The sequence below is a fragment of the Colossoma macropomum genome, unplaced genomic scaffold (genome assembly GCF_904425465.1).
Source record: "Colossoma macropomum unplaced genomic scaffold, Colossoma_macropomum, whole genome shotgun sequence".
NCBI lineage: Eukaryota > Metazoa > Chordata > Actinopteri > Characiformes > Serrasalmidae > Colossoma > Colossoma macropomum.
In genome coordinates this window covers 15994341-16011550 of record NW_023494785.1, presented here as the reverse complement: position 1 = coordinate 16011550, position 17210 = coordinate 15994341, and the positions used below count along the sequence as shown (strand labels likewise).

At 42.2% G+C, this 17210-nt stretch overlaps 1 protein-coding gene across 2 annotated transcripts in view; it reads right to left on the bottom strand.

Moving 5' to 3' along the window:
* The window catches only part of sema6e (sema domain, transmembrane domain (TM), and cytoplasmic domain, (semaphorin) 6E), a 156642-nt gene extending 140613 nt beyond the window's left edge, over window positions 1-16029 (bottom strand). For both annotated transcript variants that reach the window (XM_036584396.1, XM_036584404.1), the window contains exon 1: window positions 15759-16029. The gene's annotated coding sequence lies outside the window, so the exon portion shown is untranslated. The remainder of the gene's footprint in view (window positions 1-15758) is intronic.
* Window positions 16030-17210: the final 1181 nt, after the last annotated feature.

Here is a 17210-nt window from a genome sequence, read left to right as displayed (position 1 = left end):
TGTTCAGCCTTCAAATGGTTCCCAAATGTCCTGTACACAACCTTCAGGGCCAGAAAATACTACTAATTGTGGAGCAACTAAAACTGTACTACAATCTGATTGGGAAACAGGAGAACAGAACGTTTGGTATATTTTAGGACTTTGGAAAGAAACCAGAAAAAATCTTGGACAGCCCTGATGATTCTGCCAACGCTAATGACTTTTAACATGTTGCATGTGCACGGCGTACATTTCACAGTGGAGATTTCACAATCAAACCTACAAAATGGTTCTCTCATCACTCTTAAAAAATGTGCACTCATTCACAGAGTATTTGCCTCCATCTATTTCCAAGTACAGAACAACAGCAGTTATAACCAAAAGGTTGGAAATAATAAAAAACAAACAGTGTGAAAGGTCTTCTGACTTTTGGGTTTGATGAAAGAGTTCCAAAATAATCGGCTCTGATTATACAAAATAAGAAAAAGAACAAGAGAGAGAGCAAAACAGACAGAGAGAAAGAGAAAGAGCACAAGAGTGAGTGAGTGAGAGAAAGTGAGAGAGAGAAAGAGAACGAGGTTACAGGCTGCTTAGCTTGGCTTCACCTCAGCCCTTTAACAATGTGTTTTGCCATGCAGCACTCAGGGAACATGGCTGCCTTAACGGATTCCTGGAATAATCCTGCACATGTTGGGGCTCCTTTTGTTAGCTGCGGTGTAGATTTGGAGAATAAATATGTCTCTGAGCAGCACTCTGACATGGCAACTGTAGAAAACTTATGCACAGGGCATACTTCTCCTTGGCTCAGACTCAAAAACATATAAAATATACCCAAACCGCGGAAAGCCTGAGGGAGTGTGGCATGTCCGGGGAGAAGAGAAACTCTCTGAATGGCCAGCTGTTTTCTCAAGGAGCTGCTGTAGTTTGATTAAATCAGACGCCAGAGGCAGCAAGACTTTGCAGCTCAGCATCTGGGATAAAGCTCTGAGCCTTATGAGGACCACATAATGAACAACTCACGGCTATTACATAGCTGTACACACACACACACACACAGAAATACACACATGCACACACACGCGCGCACACACACACACACATGCACACACGCACGCAAGCACGCGCACACACACACACACTCTAATGGGTTGTTTTAAAGGAATACTTATGCAAAAAAATTAAATATATACTAAGAATGTGTATTCTGACCAATTTTGATATTGGCATATCCATGAAGGCTAATGAACGGATATTTGGTTAACTGCAGAGAAGGGTGAAGGGAGTGACTGGAGAACCACCCCCCTCACTCACATATCCTTTATCTTTTATATAAAGTAATATATTTTAATCTTAATGATCACAATTTTAAAAATCAACTGAGGCACATCGTCATGTTTTTTATGATATGCAAGTTAAGTTTATTCTGTCATTTTCTGATGTTGGGGCTTGGACATCAGATAACTTTGCTGTATTGTTGTGTCATGATAACCATCTATTAGACCTTGGAGGTTGTTCTGTGCTTTTAGGAGCTGTGATGTTCAGAGTGTTATTGTTGAAGGACTGCAAGACAACAAGTGTCTGAGTGGTATACTGGTGACCTCTCCTCAGTGTGGCCTACACAAGCCTGTTCTACGTGTCATAAGCCAGAAAACTAACTCATCCATATATTCCATTATTTCTTTCCAGAGACCTTACAAGATTTGAGGACTCATGCTGATGTTTTCGAATGTGCTCCTCCTAGCTGTACAATTCAACAGAAGCTCAGTGTAGCTTCATTGTCTGGTATCACCCAGAGAAGGATGGGGCCCCCCCTTTTGAGCCCTGGCTCCTCTCAAGGATGGGTTTGCTCATTGGACTGTGTAGGAGCCTGACTTCATATGCTGTTTTGAGACATTTTTCATGAGACAGTATCCATTACATTCATGTTCTGTTTTGATCCATCTAGAAGTGTGTGTGTGTGTGTGTATATGTGTCTGTGTGTGTGTGTGTGTGTGTGTGGTGTGGGGCGTTGTTGAAGGAATGCAGATTATCTCCTGCAAACACATTGGAATCATTTTAATATAGAATACCTTTTCTTAAAAATGCATTTCTGACACCCAGGAGTAACAGTTCTTTGGCTTTTATGCCTCTGTAAGGCTTGTGGTATGTTCCTTGAGGAGGACAGTGTGGCATGAGATAAGGCCTTGTTTATGCCCATCTCCAATTTATCCTAGCAGACATCACAGCAGCCTATGGTACAGGAGTTGGAACTGGATATTTCCATTATCGTATAACCGGGTGAAAGGTGACCATTTGGGAACCTTCAAGGCCTTGGGCCTGACTGAGAGCGACTCTTGCCAACATCATTAAGATGCGAAGGAGGGACACTATCTTTATTGACTGAATCTCACTAAAGACACTGTGTTCAGTTGTGCTTGAGCCCATCCAAGTTTGTGTTATAAACGTTTTGATTTGTAATGATGAATCAGCAATTGTATGTGTAAACTGACTAATTTACATATCATTTGCATAAAGCTATAACTGCTTTGACCAAGTCTATGTTAGGTGGGGAAGACGCTCTGCGGGTGCGCGCTCTCTCTCTCTTTCTCTCTCTCTCTCTCTCTCTAAAGTTTTAGCCTGCAGATTTTCCTTAGTTAAAAATGTGTGAGGTTATGTGTGTTTGTGTGAATGTGTTAACCTGTTGAAATTCTGCTTCTCTATTTCTATCCATTTTTTATGATATTTTATGATCTGTTTTACTTTTGAAATTCAATAAGTTCTCTTTTTAGTTTTTGGGGTGTATCACATTACAGAAATTATAAGTTACATTACAGAAATGATTAGTTTTTCAAACATTTCTAAATTTTTATCTTAGTCATGCTGTGCTAAATTACCCAACAAAGAAAAACAAAAAGATAAGAAAAAGTCAGCCAAAAACTACACAGGGTTGTTAGGAGGCTAAAAATGTGTTTTATTATTCAAAAACAAACAAGTGAAATCACTGGGTTTTCAAATTGGATAAGTAACAGAACCTGCCTCTTCAGATGAGCTAATGCTAACACTACAGCTAACCAGTACAATGTTAGATGCTGAAAAGAATGTCATCTTTAAACCAAGGTCTTTTATCCTCAGCCGAGAATGTGCCAACACGTTACTTCATCAGAGAAACACTTCCAGTGTTTTTTTTTGACAGCTAGAGTAATTTACCTAGTGAACAAAGCCTCACCAGAGCTGGTGATTGTATCGTCATGTACACATCATGCGGGTGTTTAGTTGCTTCTGATTGGTCTAACTCATCTACAGGCAGTTCACAAGCTCTGTGTAATTAGATACACTTAAAATTGTAGACTATAATTAAAACTGCAGGCTTTATGATTTTAAAATTGCACTCTTTCAAACTGCTATTTCAATATAAAAATGATTAATCCCTTAGCCCTAGCTTATAAAAACTGCACATCTATATAGCGTCAAATTCTTAAGAAATATCACATCGACTTGCTTATGTGGTATCTGATACTATAATATACACACTGTTATCTATACAAATGGTAAATGACAAAATTCTAGCTTCAAGATCGGTGCTACTACTGTTTTTGGCCGTGCGACATACTTTTGTCCACTGTTATATATACAACTCCACTGCAAAACTGAAGAAGCAAACTTCAAACACCAAACTACATTTGGAGTTAGGGGAAAATTGTGTAAATCTGATTATTCACAGAACGATTATTCTTAAAAAGAGGGATTCAAACTTTTCTCCATACACAGAAGACAGTTTCCATAATTTTTCCACTTTAGTGTGACTATCAGAATAAATCCATACTGCAAGGCTGAAAATGAAAAACACAAAACAGGCAGAAAACAAAACTGTAACGAAAATGAACAAAGCTTTTTATAATCAGCTAAAACAGGGTGTAACTGTATCAAAGAGATTCTCTGTGGGAAGCTTGCTGGAACTGTAGCAAATGCATAATACAGTCCATTCTAGGCATGGAACTGAACAATCAACCAGGAATTCTGGAGGTTCTGGTGCTTGAGGGGGAAAATGGCCTTGTCAACCACTTTGTCATACCACTCCACCACAGCCCTGAGGGTTGATTATGAGCCACCCTGTTAAACATACACCCAGCTCTAGGAACTAGCTGTTGCTGGCTGCCCTGCTCTTCCGCTGCCTATTAAAAGAAACGTTGCCGCCCTGTGCCCTGTTTTGGGCGATGGTAACGCTCGCTCAAGACGTAAGCTTGCTAGCAGACAGAGAGAGAACATGTTGTGAATGGCTTCTTTGCCCCACTTTTCACCAGTGCATTCCTCTACCCCTCCCCCTCTTACAGAGGGCAAATGATTTGACCTGAGCCATCTTCCCTCCCTGAGTGCCACCCCCACTGAAGAAAATCAATCTCTTTACTATTCAGGCCACACTGCTTCCCCTGCTTAACTTATGACCCTGCGACCCCAGCGGGATTGTGCTGGGAGGAAGGCTGGGATTTGGGTCGGCCCCCTTCAGTCTGGTGGGTGTCAGGCTTTACAAAGTGCAACAGAGCTGACTTATGCCAGACTAGTCATTTAAACACCCCCTCCACAAAAAAACAAGGAAACAGAAGAAACTACCAGGTGGTCCCGTTGGCACCTGGACACAAAAATACAACTTTAGTCAGCCAGCTATAACCTTTTCCACTTCCTCTGGTTCTGAAGGGCAGAAATGACAGTGGAAATTATCTCAATTCTTCAGTCAATTCAGACCTGCACTACTGCCAGAATGGAAACTTCTGAACCAGCGCCATCCTTCCCACCTCTATAAGAAGCATTCTCAACACAGTTCAGACAGTGACAGATCACGGATTGGATGAACAGCCCTGATCTTCTCATACAGGACCACCAGGATGTGATTAACATGGAATAATAGCTCGGGAAACGAGCCTGTTAACCAAACATAATATCGAGTGCACCGCAGAGAAAGAGACGTACAATTTGCCTTTGTGTTCCGTTCCCCGATTTGCTGCCAGTCTACGATACGAGAGATTTATGGAGGAGATCAGAGTGCTAGTTTAGCCGATGAAGCATTCAGTATGATAATAAGCCGCTGTTACACACGCACACACAGAGAGAGTGCAAGAGAGGGGAAAAAGAGAGAGAGAGAGAAAAAGAGAGAGAGAGAGAGAGAGAGAGAGAGAAAGAGAAAGAGAGAAAGAGAGATGTGATTAGCTCTTCTCCTCCCTCTCCAGGGCGTTATCATGCTAATCTGCACGAGGAACAAAAAAATAAGACTGAAAATAGGCCGGATGCCCAGAGAGCTCAAATGTTGGGTTTAACTAAGCGTTTTTAGCTTACTTTGTTAAGGACGCGAATGGAAATGCATGCAGTAGCTGACAGTTAATTGACGGTTAATTTGAGCACAAAGGGAATGTGAAGGATGCTGCCTATGCTTTTGTCCACTCAGAGGTGTTGTTGATCTCTGTGAGGCTTTCAGTGTGAAAACTCTTCGCATGAAGCTCATTCAAAGTAGCAATCAATGAGGAAGAATGGAAGTTCCAGCTGAGGCAGGCTGTGACTCACGGTGAAATATAACTCTTCCAAAGCTCAGTAAGACATTTGGCAGTCAACAGCCCTATCGACCCCGAGTCCCCTCCCTATCTATAAACTCATCTTTTTCGTCCTCGCACTAGCACAGCGCATATATTCAAACTGACTCACCCAAGAGATGGAGCTGGGGCCAAATCTGTCTTAGTGCATATATATATTTATATGTACACGAGGATGATGAAGACTGAAGATATTTGTGGGGGAGAGAGGGCTGAGGGGGCTGACTTGATTATTTTCACGAAGTGCAGCACCCCTCATAGCACAGCCAGATCCGCTGCGCCTGCTATTTGTGTATACATTGGATTGAGTCACAGAGCCAAGAGGCTAAGAAAGAAAGAGAGAGCGGGGGTGATACTTGGGCTTGTGCCTGGCTCGGCTGTTTGTAGGTGAGGTAAACCGTTAGAGGTAATGTCACTGTGTGAAGCTGAGATTTGTTTACGGTGAGTCTTTTTTTTCCCTCCTCCGTGTGAGGCGGAGATTGCTCCGCTGGGACGAGCTGCCGGCCAGGAGAGAGATAATGTGAGAAAGCAATAAAGAAGGATCAGATGAAGCCGCCTGGTAGCCATAGGTTGAGAGCTTATGGGTGTGTGACGTGTGCCCAAATATACCAAGAAGGTGAAACAGAAACAGACAAAGAACACGAAAAAGAGGCTGCTCACACGACAGCACACATCTGCAAGCACGTCTGCATACACACAAGCATTCACGCGGAACTGAGTCATCATATGGTTAACAGCGAGGCACACTTGAGTAATGAGAGAGGCATGGAGGGGGGGTGCTAAGGGGCCCTAGTGGTGTTTGGCCTCATGCCAGGGGGAGATTTTATATGACACCGACTCCACCAACCCCCATGTCTTCCCCCCCCTGCCCCTTTCCCTCACAGCCGACACTAAAAATAGACCTCGTTCTAGTGAGTGTCCAGAGTTCGCAGAAAACTCGCGGAGAGCACAGTGCTGCCCGATTCTTAAATCCAACCAGGTCCAAACTACAGCTGGGTGAAAGTGGAATTCATTGCCGATACAAATTCATTTATTGTATCACCATTACTTAACATTTGACACAGTTGATAGTTTTACTGCAACTGAACTGGCAACTTTTATTTATAAATCAATGCAAAAAGCTCAAAATAAGCTAAAATCTCAGAAATTCAGTTTTAATTTATGGTATGTATCCATTTGGAACTTTGATTCACTGCATCCAATTCATTTCAATGAGTTTAATTTCAACTGTTGTTCACCAACTGGGCAAGAGTAGACTGGTCGCTGTCATGAATGGCAAACATTAAACGCAAGTTTCTCCAAGGGTACAGAGGGTTAACATTCTCTTCATGCAATCTAGGCAGTTTAGCATAATAATGAAAATATCTGGTGTCATACATACCTGTAGACTCTGAACAGATGAAGGGAGAATGTTCGACTGGATAAAGTTTACACTGTTCGAGTGGGAAGATGAAATATAAACCATACAGTGCTTTAAGGTTACTAGATAAAGTTGCTAGCTTGCTACTGAGACTGAGTGAGCCAACTTCCTAATTTGTGTGGACGACTGATGCATTCTTAAATTTCAAAAAGCATAAATATTTATTTCATTCTTATTACAAGCTTCCATGTGACATTAAAACAACTAACAAGTCGCCCCACGAATGTTCGATATTGCTCCTTCACTTCCATTAAAAAAAACAACATAGAAGTGCTCGCCAGCAGAGAGCAGAGGGATCCGGCATGGCACAATACTTTAAGAAAAAGTGCTAGCACATGCATACCACTTTTATTATTGTTATAATCTGTCCACTCAATAGGTCAAAACTGTAAATAAAAAGTTAACATTAAATAAGTTATTACAGTATGTGAAGTATTTGCATATAAAATCCATTGTCCAGAAAACGGTTGGTCATCCAAGGTAATGAACTCCATTATTTTTATAGTTTTATAGTATATAGTAGAGCTGGGCGATATGGCCAAAAATGTTATCACGATAAACAAAATTCATATCGTTCGATATCGATACATACCGCGATAAATGTCAAATCATTATTTCTTTCAAGTTTGAAGGCTGATTTTTGGTCCTGGGTGGTTAATTGCTGTTTTAAACTATCACTTATGGTCGGTACACGAGAAACACTCACCAAACAGTGGAACATTTCACAAATCTGTCATGGGAGAGTGGGAGAGAGTGTCTGCTGAGCTGTTTTTACCAGCTGGAAAAGCACGGCTATTTTGTAATAGTCATAATTTAAGAAAGAAAACAGATTATTTTTAGCTGGTGACGAGCGCTCGGCTACCCCGTTACAAATGACATCACAGTATTCAGACACCAGCTAGCGACGACTGGATATTCAATTGTAGTAGTTTAAGTGGTGAACCGCAAAATATCAACATTAGACAAACAGAGTCCTCCTTTTAGGTACGTTTAAACTGAAAGCGGTGCTTTTGTGTCGTGTTTGATGTACAGTATCATCAATTCTCCGTGTTTTGGAGTGACAGAGCGCTGCTTCAAGTTAGCCAGCTGCTAAAAACAGCTAGCCTGGAAAGATAGCGCTCTCCTGCTCTTCAATGCCTCACAGCTTCCTCAGTTTACTTTCGTTTAAATCGGAGCTGTAATTTACATGAACCCACTTCTTTCTTTCACTTTCGTTGCTTGGGAATGCACTAATACTTAAATATGACTATCCGAGCGCTGTAACAGCGCTGTAGTTGTGAGGATTGTGATTTAACGCTGCTAAAGCTGGTTAGGATGTACAGAAAGAGGTGAGTTCGCTGTAGGACAGTATCGTTACACCACTGACCTTTTCACTCACACTCGGTCACAGGAGAACAGATCGCCGGTCGCTCCACTCAAACAGGGAATGTATAACTCCGCGTTTCAGCCGTTGCTAAAGACTCATCTTACTCGTGGCCCCCTCCCTCACTAATCATATAGAAAAACTCGGAAGTGCGCCCTCTCCTGGTGACAGCAGAGTAGTGTCGCCTTCTTTGCAGTAGAAAACGCCTCCAAGGCTTTCGCTGAACGTGGGAGTGTGAGAATGGTGTATTATATCGAACGTTTATCGAACATGTCGTATCGCTCTATCGAGGAAAAGTTAAATCAAGATAATTATCGTTATCGTTTTATCGCCCAGCCCTAGTATATAGTTATACTTTGTTCTTTGGCACCATCACTTGTGAATGTTTTTGTAATTTCATAAACTGTAGCTACAGATGGTGTCAGCATGCTAGCGGGAACTTTCCTTCCTGCTCCTGTTGTTTGACTGGGTTCTGTGTATCAAGCAAGATGCTGTGTTTTCAGAAGGTGTATTAAACTTGTAGTGGAGAAGTTCTTGAGTGTTGTACCCCTCTTAAAACTTAGAATAAACACTGAACATTGATTACAAATCGCTTGTCCAAAAAGTTTACTTGTAGAAACCATGAAACGCTTTCACGCTGCATTTTCACTGCTGATTTGTTGCTGCTAAACCCGTTTGAACACGCCTGCACTGCAGCACAGGAGACAAATGAACACAAAGAGCATATATAAATAACTGTTTCTCATTTTAATTACCATTAAAGTTATTCGTAACGTGTTAGATTTAGATACTTGTTTGTAGACATATTCAATCCTTGAGCCAATTAAAACCTATATAAAAACCCCATAAATTGGCGTTTTCCCCCTCTTTCAGTCAGAAGTGCCACTTTTGACCATTTACGGTGGCGGAAGTTTTTGGTACTGTTTTTCACATATTTGTTCTCAGAGTGTAGAGTATTTCCTTTTACTTCTTAGTTATTGTCACGTTTATTGTTATCAAGGTATTTGCTGGAATATTTATCGCAATTTTTTTTCTTGTGTCACCCAGCCCCTAGTCCAAAGCAGACCCCAATTATCAGATGTCACACAGAAGACACCCCCAGAGTCTGCTGTTAGGCTGACCAGTAAGGGGTCAGCCCTGCACTGTCCCGCTGCTCCTCTGAGGACACATGTGCAGACTCTCGCCAAGATTCACTCTGTGAAGGTCAAATGAGACTTCTATTTCTGGAGGCCTGGGAAATCAGAGGGATTTACATAATGTGCATATGGTCACAGTAGATTCTCACCAAACAACTCCCACCCAGCACGCCTCCACAAAAGACCACTTTCACAAATAAAACCCAAATGAAAGTCTCAATTCTCACATCAAAGCTCTTCTGCGAGGTTGATGAAACCCCGTTGTCCTGACTGAATGGGCTCTGATGATGCATCTCTGCTGGACGGAGCTGCAGCTTTAAGTGCAAAAAACTCAACTTATCTTCAGGCTTTTAATTTCCTGCTCCGTTTCCCTCTTCACAGCCATACCAAACGCTCATTTTAAAAACATGCAGCGAGGCAGTCAACTATTACTCACATAGCACTGAAACCTGCAGAGATTTTTAAAACACCATCATGGGCATTGTGCAAAGCATCATTAATTCTGAAATTCTAAATATAAACAACAAACAAATCAGAAACACTTAAAAGCCACTGGGAGATAAATAATAAAAAGGCCTGAGGAAAACCGTGGAAGTGGCTAAAGTGTTCCTGAAGAAGGGAAAAAAAACATGCACAACAGCCTTGTATCTCTCCATTTGCTTTTTCCTTTCCTCTGCTGAAGCAGCAGTCATTGCTGCACTCTGAGGAATAGCAACAACTTTCCAAGAACAACAGAGGGGTTGGGAGCAAACCTGAATCTCCAAAAAGCCTTTGAGCATTCTTACCTTTCCACAAAGTGCTAAAAGCAAATATCCAAGACGTCCTGTTTGTTACATTTCAACACCTGACCTTTCAGCTGAAGTAACATTTTATAACGCACAACTTTGTTATGGTATGAAGGAGGAGCCACATTGAGGGCTTTGTGATTTTACTGCAAGGAAATTTGCTGCGTGTTAACAGCGCCTTCTTTCACAGCACAAAGGCAAGAGAAGATAACACAAAGTAAGCCTAGCTGCAGGCTTGCTCTGAGGTAAACACACTGTAAATGGGGCCCAGAGAGTTCAAACTAGATTAGAAAGTTGAAGCTTCGCAACAATTCCAGCGCAAGCAGTTAATCAATGCGGCAGGAAGAGTGGTTCCATTATAAAGTGATTAAGAGATCATTTAGAGCACAAACCTGAGCACCTCTAAACCTCTACAGAGTGCAGGAATCAATAACCTGTATGTATAGCCAGCAGCAATTAAAAAACAGGGAGCCGTGCTCCTGCGGGTTCCATTTTATACCCAGAGATGAGAGTAATTAAACAGGACTGCAGCGAGCATTAGTCAGGGATAGAGCTCGTTCTGGACACGCTCGCCCATAGCTAGCGGATTTAGCCCGTAATGCTGGCATACCAATGGGAGAGGCACAAAAGGCTGCTTGTGCGGTGGAAGCAGGGAGCAGGAGATGCAGCTGAATGTCGAAGTGCAATGAAACGGAGTTAGTCATCACTCCGTAATCTGGTGTGAAGAGGAGCCGGGAAAAAAAAAAATGAAGCCATGCCTCTGTGACTTAGCCTGCCTGCTGGTTCCAGCTCGATGTGATTTAGTTCTCACGACTCAGCTATCCAAACATTCTTAAAGATGACAGTTGGGTAAGCAGCTCATTCTTCCTGTCATGCCAATCACTGAATGTGTGTGTATGTGTGTGTCACTGTGTGCATTCTAGCACAAAACTGCTTTGAGCTTTTCAGAAAGAAGACTAAAATTGGCAAAACAAGAACTACTTCCTAAAAAAAGTGCACAAGTATAGTCCTGGCTGCTGACTAGAGCTGAAAGATCCACTGGTTTTATATCAAAATTGCAATTTAAAAGAGTGTAATTTGCAAATCACAAGAGTTGCAATTTTTCATAATGGACTACATGATCAACAACATTAACAAGTTTTAAGAGGGGAAATATACCTAATAAATTTGCCTGTAGACCAGTTAAACCAGTCAGAAGCAACCAAAAGCCAAAGTCATTGGCTGTGTACAACCACAACTTTCCAGCCTTAGCCTAGAAAAAAAACAGATATGCTTGTTTTCTTGGCCAAAAACAGGCCTGAACCTTCATTTATTGCAATTTGAGCATCCAAATTGCTCAGCCCTACTGCTGGCACACTGGCATTTCATTTACCCTCTGATACAATAAGTAAGAAATTAAAAGAAAGTGCTTAACAATCATGGACATTTATAAGCACCATGCTGAGTGAGATGTGCCTGCTTTGTGCCTTTACCTACGTTTAATCTTAGTTAAGTTGTTGCCTTTTCCTCTGTACTGCATTAACAGCGGGCCACGCGGCAACCGTCCATCTGCGGCCATCACGGTTTGGCCAGGATCGCTGCGCACCATGTCTGACAACGGGTTAAAGCTTCTGAGAAATGGATTTAAAAGCCACTGGAAGCCAGTCATTGCATCCAAGAGCAAGATGGAAATGAGGGTTGAGGTCTGTAACTTGTCCAAACTGAAGTCCAGGACATACTCTCGTTCTCTCTAACATTACCCTTCCTTTGAACTCACAATTTTTGTTTTTTCCCCTCTTAAATGTTTATCATCATGTTGTTTTTCTTCACTCTCCAGTCAGACAAACACCAGCCAAGGTTTACTGTACTGATGTTGAAATCAATTAGCGTTACATCAGCCATGTTTCCGGGCAGGGTAAGAAATGAATGCAAAATGGCAAATTGGTGTCAGTTATGTGATAAACAATTAATTTTCAACTTCACCAATGGCTCAGGTTCCAGAGCCGATTACTAGGAATTGGGACAGCTGTTACGTCAGTATGATCCTAAATTCCATATTCCACCAAAAACAAACAGCAAAACACTGAGACCTCATTAGCTCTGAAAGATCTGTGGGTGTGCACATGCATATTTATGCAAGAATCCTAAACACATCAGGGACAGCCTAGCAGACAAGGCTGTTTTCCTAAGCCACTTGCATTGGCTGTAGCAGCAGGTTAATCTGTTTTCCCCACCCAGAGAGGGGAGGCCAGGTTTGAAGGCCAAGGCCCACTGCTTGTGCTGCAGCGCTAGAGCTGGCTGCCCCTGTGTCAGGCCTAGGTTATGGATGATGTGGAGGCTCCACATCTGACAGGTAATAATTCACTCCCCAGGGGTACGAGGCCCGTCGCTGGACATGGTCAGCCAGGCAGGAACAAGCAGCACTCTTACCTCTACCCCCCCACCCCAAATACCCTCCTGCTGCCTTATAATTTCCCACTCCAGGTGTATCTGCCAGCTATTGGCTGCCCTGTCACTATGGGCAACGACAATCAGTGTGAAATATGAGGGACCATTAAGAAGTGCTACAAACCCCCAATACTTTCTAATTGAAAGTGATATATTGCTTCTCAATGTCAAAACAAAAGCTTGCGAAGTGTTGGCAAAGACTGTCTTCCAAATCCTGCCTGAGAGTGAATCAGTTCTTTTCCAGAATATATTTAAGTCAATCTGTCACAAAAAACTGTTACGGGGGGCAAATGAGGTTCAAATGTAAATGCCTCTATCTACGGCCTGATGGAAAACCAAAAAGTCCAAAAAAGAGACTGAACGGTAGATGGCTTAGATCCGTACTCATAGCACCAAGCCTATTTCAGCACTCATTACCCACAAAGCCATTAGGAAGACACAGTCATCCGCAACACACTGCTAGCGTAACATCATTTAGGACAAAACTACAGCAAAGGAAATTGGAAATAAAATTACACCCTAGGCTATATGCATCATTACCCACACTAGCAAAAATGCTGGTGCCGCGGGGCCTAACAGAAGCAGAAGCAAGTTACAGTTAAAGAGAACAGAAACAGCCTCTCACCCTTTATAAAACCTGACCATTAAAGTCCATACGACACAAAATGACGCCTTTAACTGTAATTTATTTGTAATGCAGGAACCAGAGGTATACAGCACTCAAAACAAAGGGGCTCTAATGCTGTCTGGTATTTTGTCACTATTGTCTCAATAAAGAGCTCAGACTACAATTTCTTGTTAAGGTGACTATGGTCTGCTACATCTGAGAACCTGCAGACCCCCACCCAAACAAACATGAGCTGTGCCATGTGCCAACTGAGGCTGTGAGAGCCAGGGAAAAACGCAACTGGCAGCAGGGGCGACCCAGGGCCACACACTGGACAACAGGGGGTGCTCTAAAGTGGTGACCAGTCAGATGCTCACAAAGTTCCACAACAGTCAAGCAGTTAGCTCTTGTCCAAAGGCCACTGAGAAGATTGGTGATGCTGTGTGGCTGCTGAGTCCTGCAGATGCAGAAACAGACCTTATTCCTTGAAGGAGGCTTCACCTTCACATACTAATGGCTATGCTGTGCAATACAGGGAATGGCTTAAAGTGATTGTGAACATAATAATGATTGTAATAATAATAGTAATAATAATAGTAATAATAATAATAATAATAATAATAAGAAGAAGAAGAAGAAATACTGCCCTACGATGGACTCGCCACCTGTCCAGTGTGTTTCCTGCCTTCCGCCCAATGAACGCTGGGATAGGCTCCAGCAGTCCCTCCCAGTACGACCCAAGAGGATAAGCAACTTAGAAGATGAATGAATGAATAAATGAATGAATAAATAATAAATACATAAGTAAGTAAGTAAGTGAGTAAGTAAGTAAAGATAGGGGCCTGTTTTCTTTTTTATGCTGTGCTGTCTGGTGGTCTCAGCATCTCTGTATATTGTGTTTTGCATTAAGAAAATGATTATGCAAGACAGGTTTGCGTGAAGGCATGAAGGCAACATGAGGACATACATGTAAACACTCCATATGAAATCCATAGTTTTGAAAAAAAAATAATAATAACAAGAATACTAACACAAAACATCCATCATCCATCTGAATACACTGAGCGTGTGATTCAGCCTCTTTCTCTGTTAGGCCGAGGCATTTAAGAACAGAAAAATGTTATTAAAGAGAAAATGTCACACACTGACTGCTTCATAGTTCTGAAGTCCATTAAGGTTCTTCTCGCAACAGAATAAATGGTTGAATCTTTTTAAGAGCACTTACATGGCAATTATGGCTGAGGCACGATCACTCAAAAACTGTTATCCGACATAAAAAGCGAAAAGGATATCTGCAGAAAGGTCTCATCACAGTCATCTATTCATCAACACGCACAATAAGAGAATGAGGAGCTTCCACTTCTACAACTAAGGACTGAATTGGCCAGCAGGCTACTGAAATTGTTACTTATTATTGTTATTATTGCTGTTGCTTAGTGGGGAACAAAAATCTGGGGTAATGTTCCCCTTATGTGCCCCATTCTAGGGTCTGAGAAGAGCCTTTCAAAATACCTGATAAGCATTATACAACACCAAGAACAACAAGCAACAAGGACATGAGCAACAATACAGTTTTTGTGAACAGACTGCTGACCTGCTGAGTGACCATTTCGCACTAAACTATGTGTTTTCATGGAAGTCTAGCGGACAGATGTGGACAGGATGTGCAACACCCTCTACAGGCTGCTCAAAGTTAGAGAGCAGGATGCTGAAACACTGAAAAACAGCCAATACAACAGCCAAACAAGCACGAAGATGCTATTTGTTCAGGCCAAAGCAACGTCTGCAGGAATAAGAGGTCCTGAGAGGCTGATTAGCTCCAGAGAGTCCAGAGAGCAAACAACAGCGCTGTCCAGTCCACCGGCCGAGCCTGGAGCTGCCCACCACTGACGGCTGTCAATCCACCATGCCTTTCCTACTGCAACGCACAGCAAGCCAACTTCCCATGCCAGAAAAGACACTCTCGCTCACTCTCCCCATCTGTTTCCCATCGAAAATAATACCGCTGGGATCGGTCCATGCCGTGCTAACACCACTGCAGCACTAATCGCAGCCTTATCAGCTGGAGCTGCAGATGCAGAGAGCGCGGAGCCCACTGTTTATTAGTCGAAGTGCACTGCAGACGAGTGGATCTGAAGAAGAGAAAACTACACCCCACGCGTTAAAGAAAGAAAAGAGAAAGAGAGAGAAAAAGCAGAGCAGCATGTCTACTTACGTGTAGGACTTTAAATGCGCTTGCACTGGCGAATGCAATGTAATACGGGCTTTTCGCTTTGTGTCTCGACAGCAGCAGCAGCTGCAGCACTAACAGAGTCACAGCAACACGTCCATAAAGAAGAGCGAGCTGCCCGACCTGAATGAAATCTGTTCAGTCCAAATTCAGCAAAAACATTTTCCTTTCGAGCTCGAGTCGCGCTCAAGTACAAGTACGAACTGTGAAGGGGGGGAAACTTCCAGCGTTGTAGAAAAAACAGGCCACTTACCTTTGTCTGCTTCTAATTTTTCTTCCTTTGTGCGCGAGCTGAAAGCTGATTCCTTTGGGCCACGGAGCCCGCCCGCAAAACCAGGACGCAACAGAGAGGCAGTAAGATAAGATTTAGTGAATGTTTTCCCAGGAGCTTTGTGATTTTGTTCTCCAGGTGGTGTACAGACTGAGAGGGAGAGCGCAGTGGTGGAGCCCTCAGTACGGTGAAGTCCACACGCCTACAAAACACAGCGACACTGCGCTAGAACTACAACAGTGCTGAGAGCGACCGCGGCCAGGACACGCCCACCGCCGCTCAACTGACGCCACGCTCGTCCAATCGGAGCCCGAGAAAGTATTTCATATGCTTCTCTTTAAAAGTTTCCACTCGACTGTTTTCTCGGTGGAGAAGCAGACGGTCAGATAAACAAGCTTTACGAACACATCGACTGCCTAAAACTAGTTGTGTTTGAATTAAGGAGGAAGGGAAGTGAGCGGTTGGGTCAAATACAGAACATTAACTGAATCTGAGTGTACAGATAAGCGATTACGACGTGTAGCCTGAAATCTGACAGAAGAAATCAGAGCTGATCTCTCGTACTCGGGACTGATCACCATCATTGTAACCGTCTTGTACATTTAGTGTATATACTGAAAGTATGTATAGTTTTGTATTTTTGTAAAAACATTTATTTGTTGTTGTTGTTTACTACTTAAATTCTCTTTTGTCCATGATTAGTGCATACAAAATTCCATCAAGGCCAACTCCACACAGAGTACCTGGCCAAAAAAGTGATTCTGATTTTGGGGGTGCATTGCAGTTGAGCCTCTTCTATAAGTGAAAATCTTTTAGTACTGGTTTAATGATTTTAATTTGGTATTAAAATTGGAAAAATGACAAAACAGTTCAAACAAAATTTAAGACTGTATCAGCAATACATCCCTCTGTTTCCTCTGAGGGCCTCCCATTTGCCATTTTCCATGATCAAAACAAGACATCTGGGTTTATCAAGACATATTTCAATAACAATCATTATGGATTGTTTTTTCAATAAACAATATACTGAAAACATTTTCATGATTTTTAAAGGACCCTTGTCTGATTTATCAGCTTTTCGGGTGTATGTCAAATTGTTTTGTAATACTATATATTTTAATATGGACCATCATGATACTAGTATTCATTTTTGGACACACAGATCACTAGAATTGACTCCTCTCTATATTGTACCGTCAGCACAGAAGAAGACCCGGAGTCTGCCATTTTCTCTTCAGGGAAATGCTTTTTATGGAAACAGCAGGCAGAGAGAGGAACTAAACCATGGGCCGAAATGAGGGGTCACCAAAAGCCAAACACAACACACAGATGTTGAACACTTCATCACAGTTAACTACAGATTAAACATAGCCAAGTCATCACACAACTTAAACTAGCAAACAACATCTAACACATTAACTAAATAATAGCTGC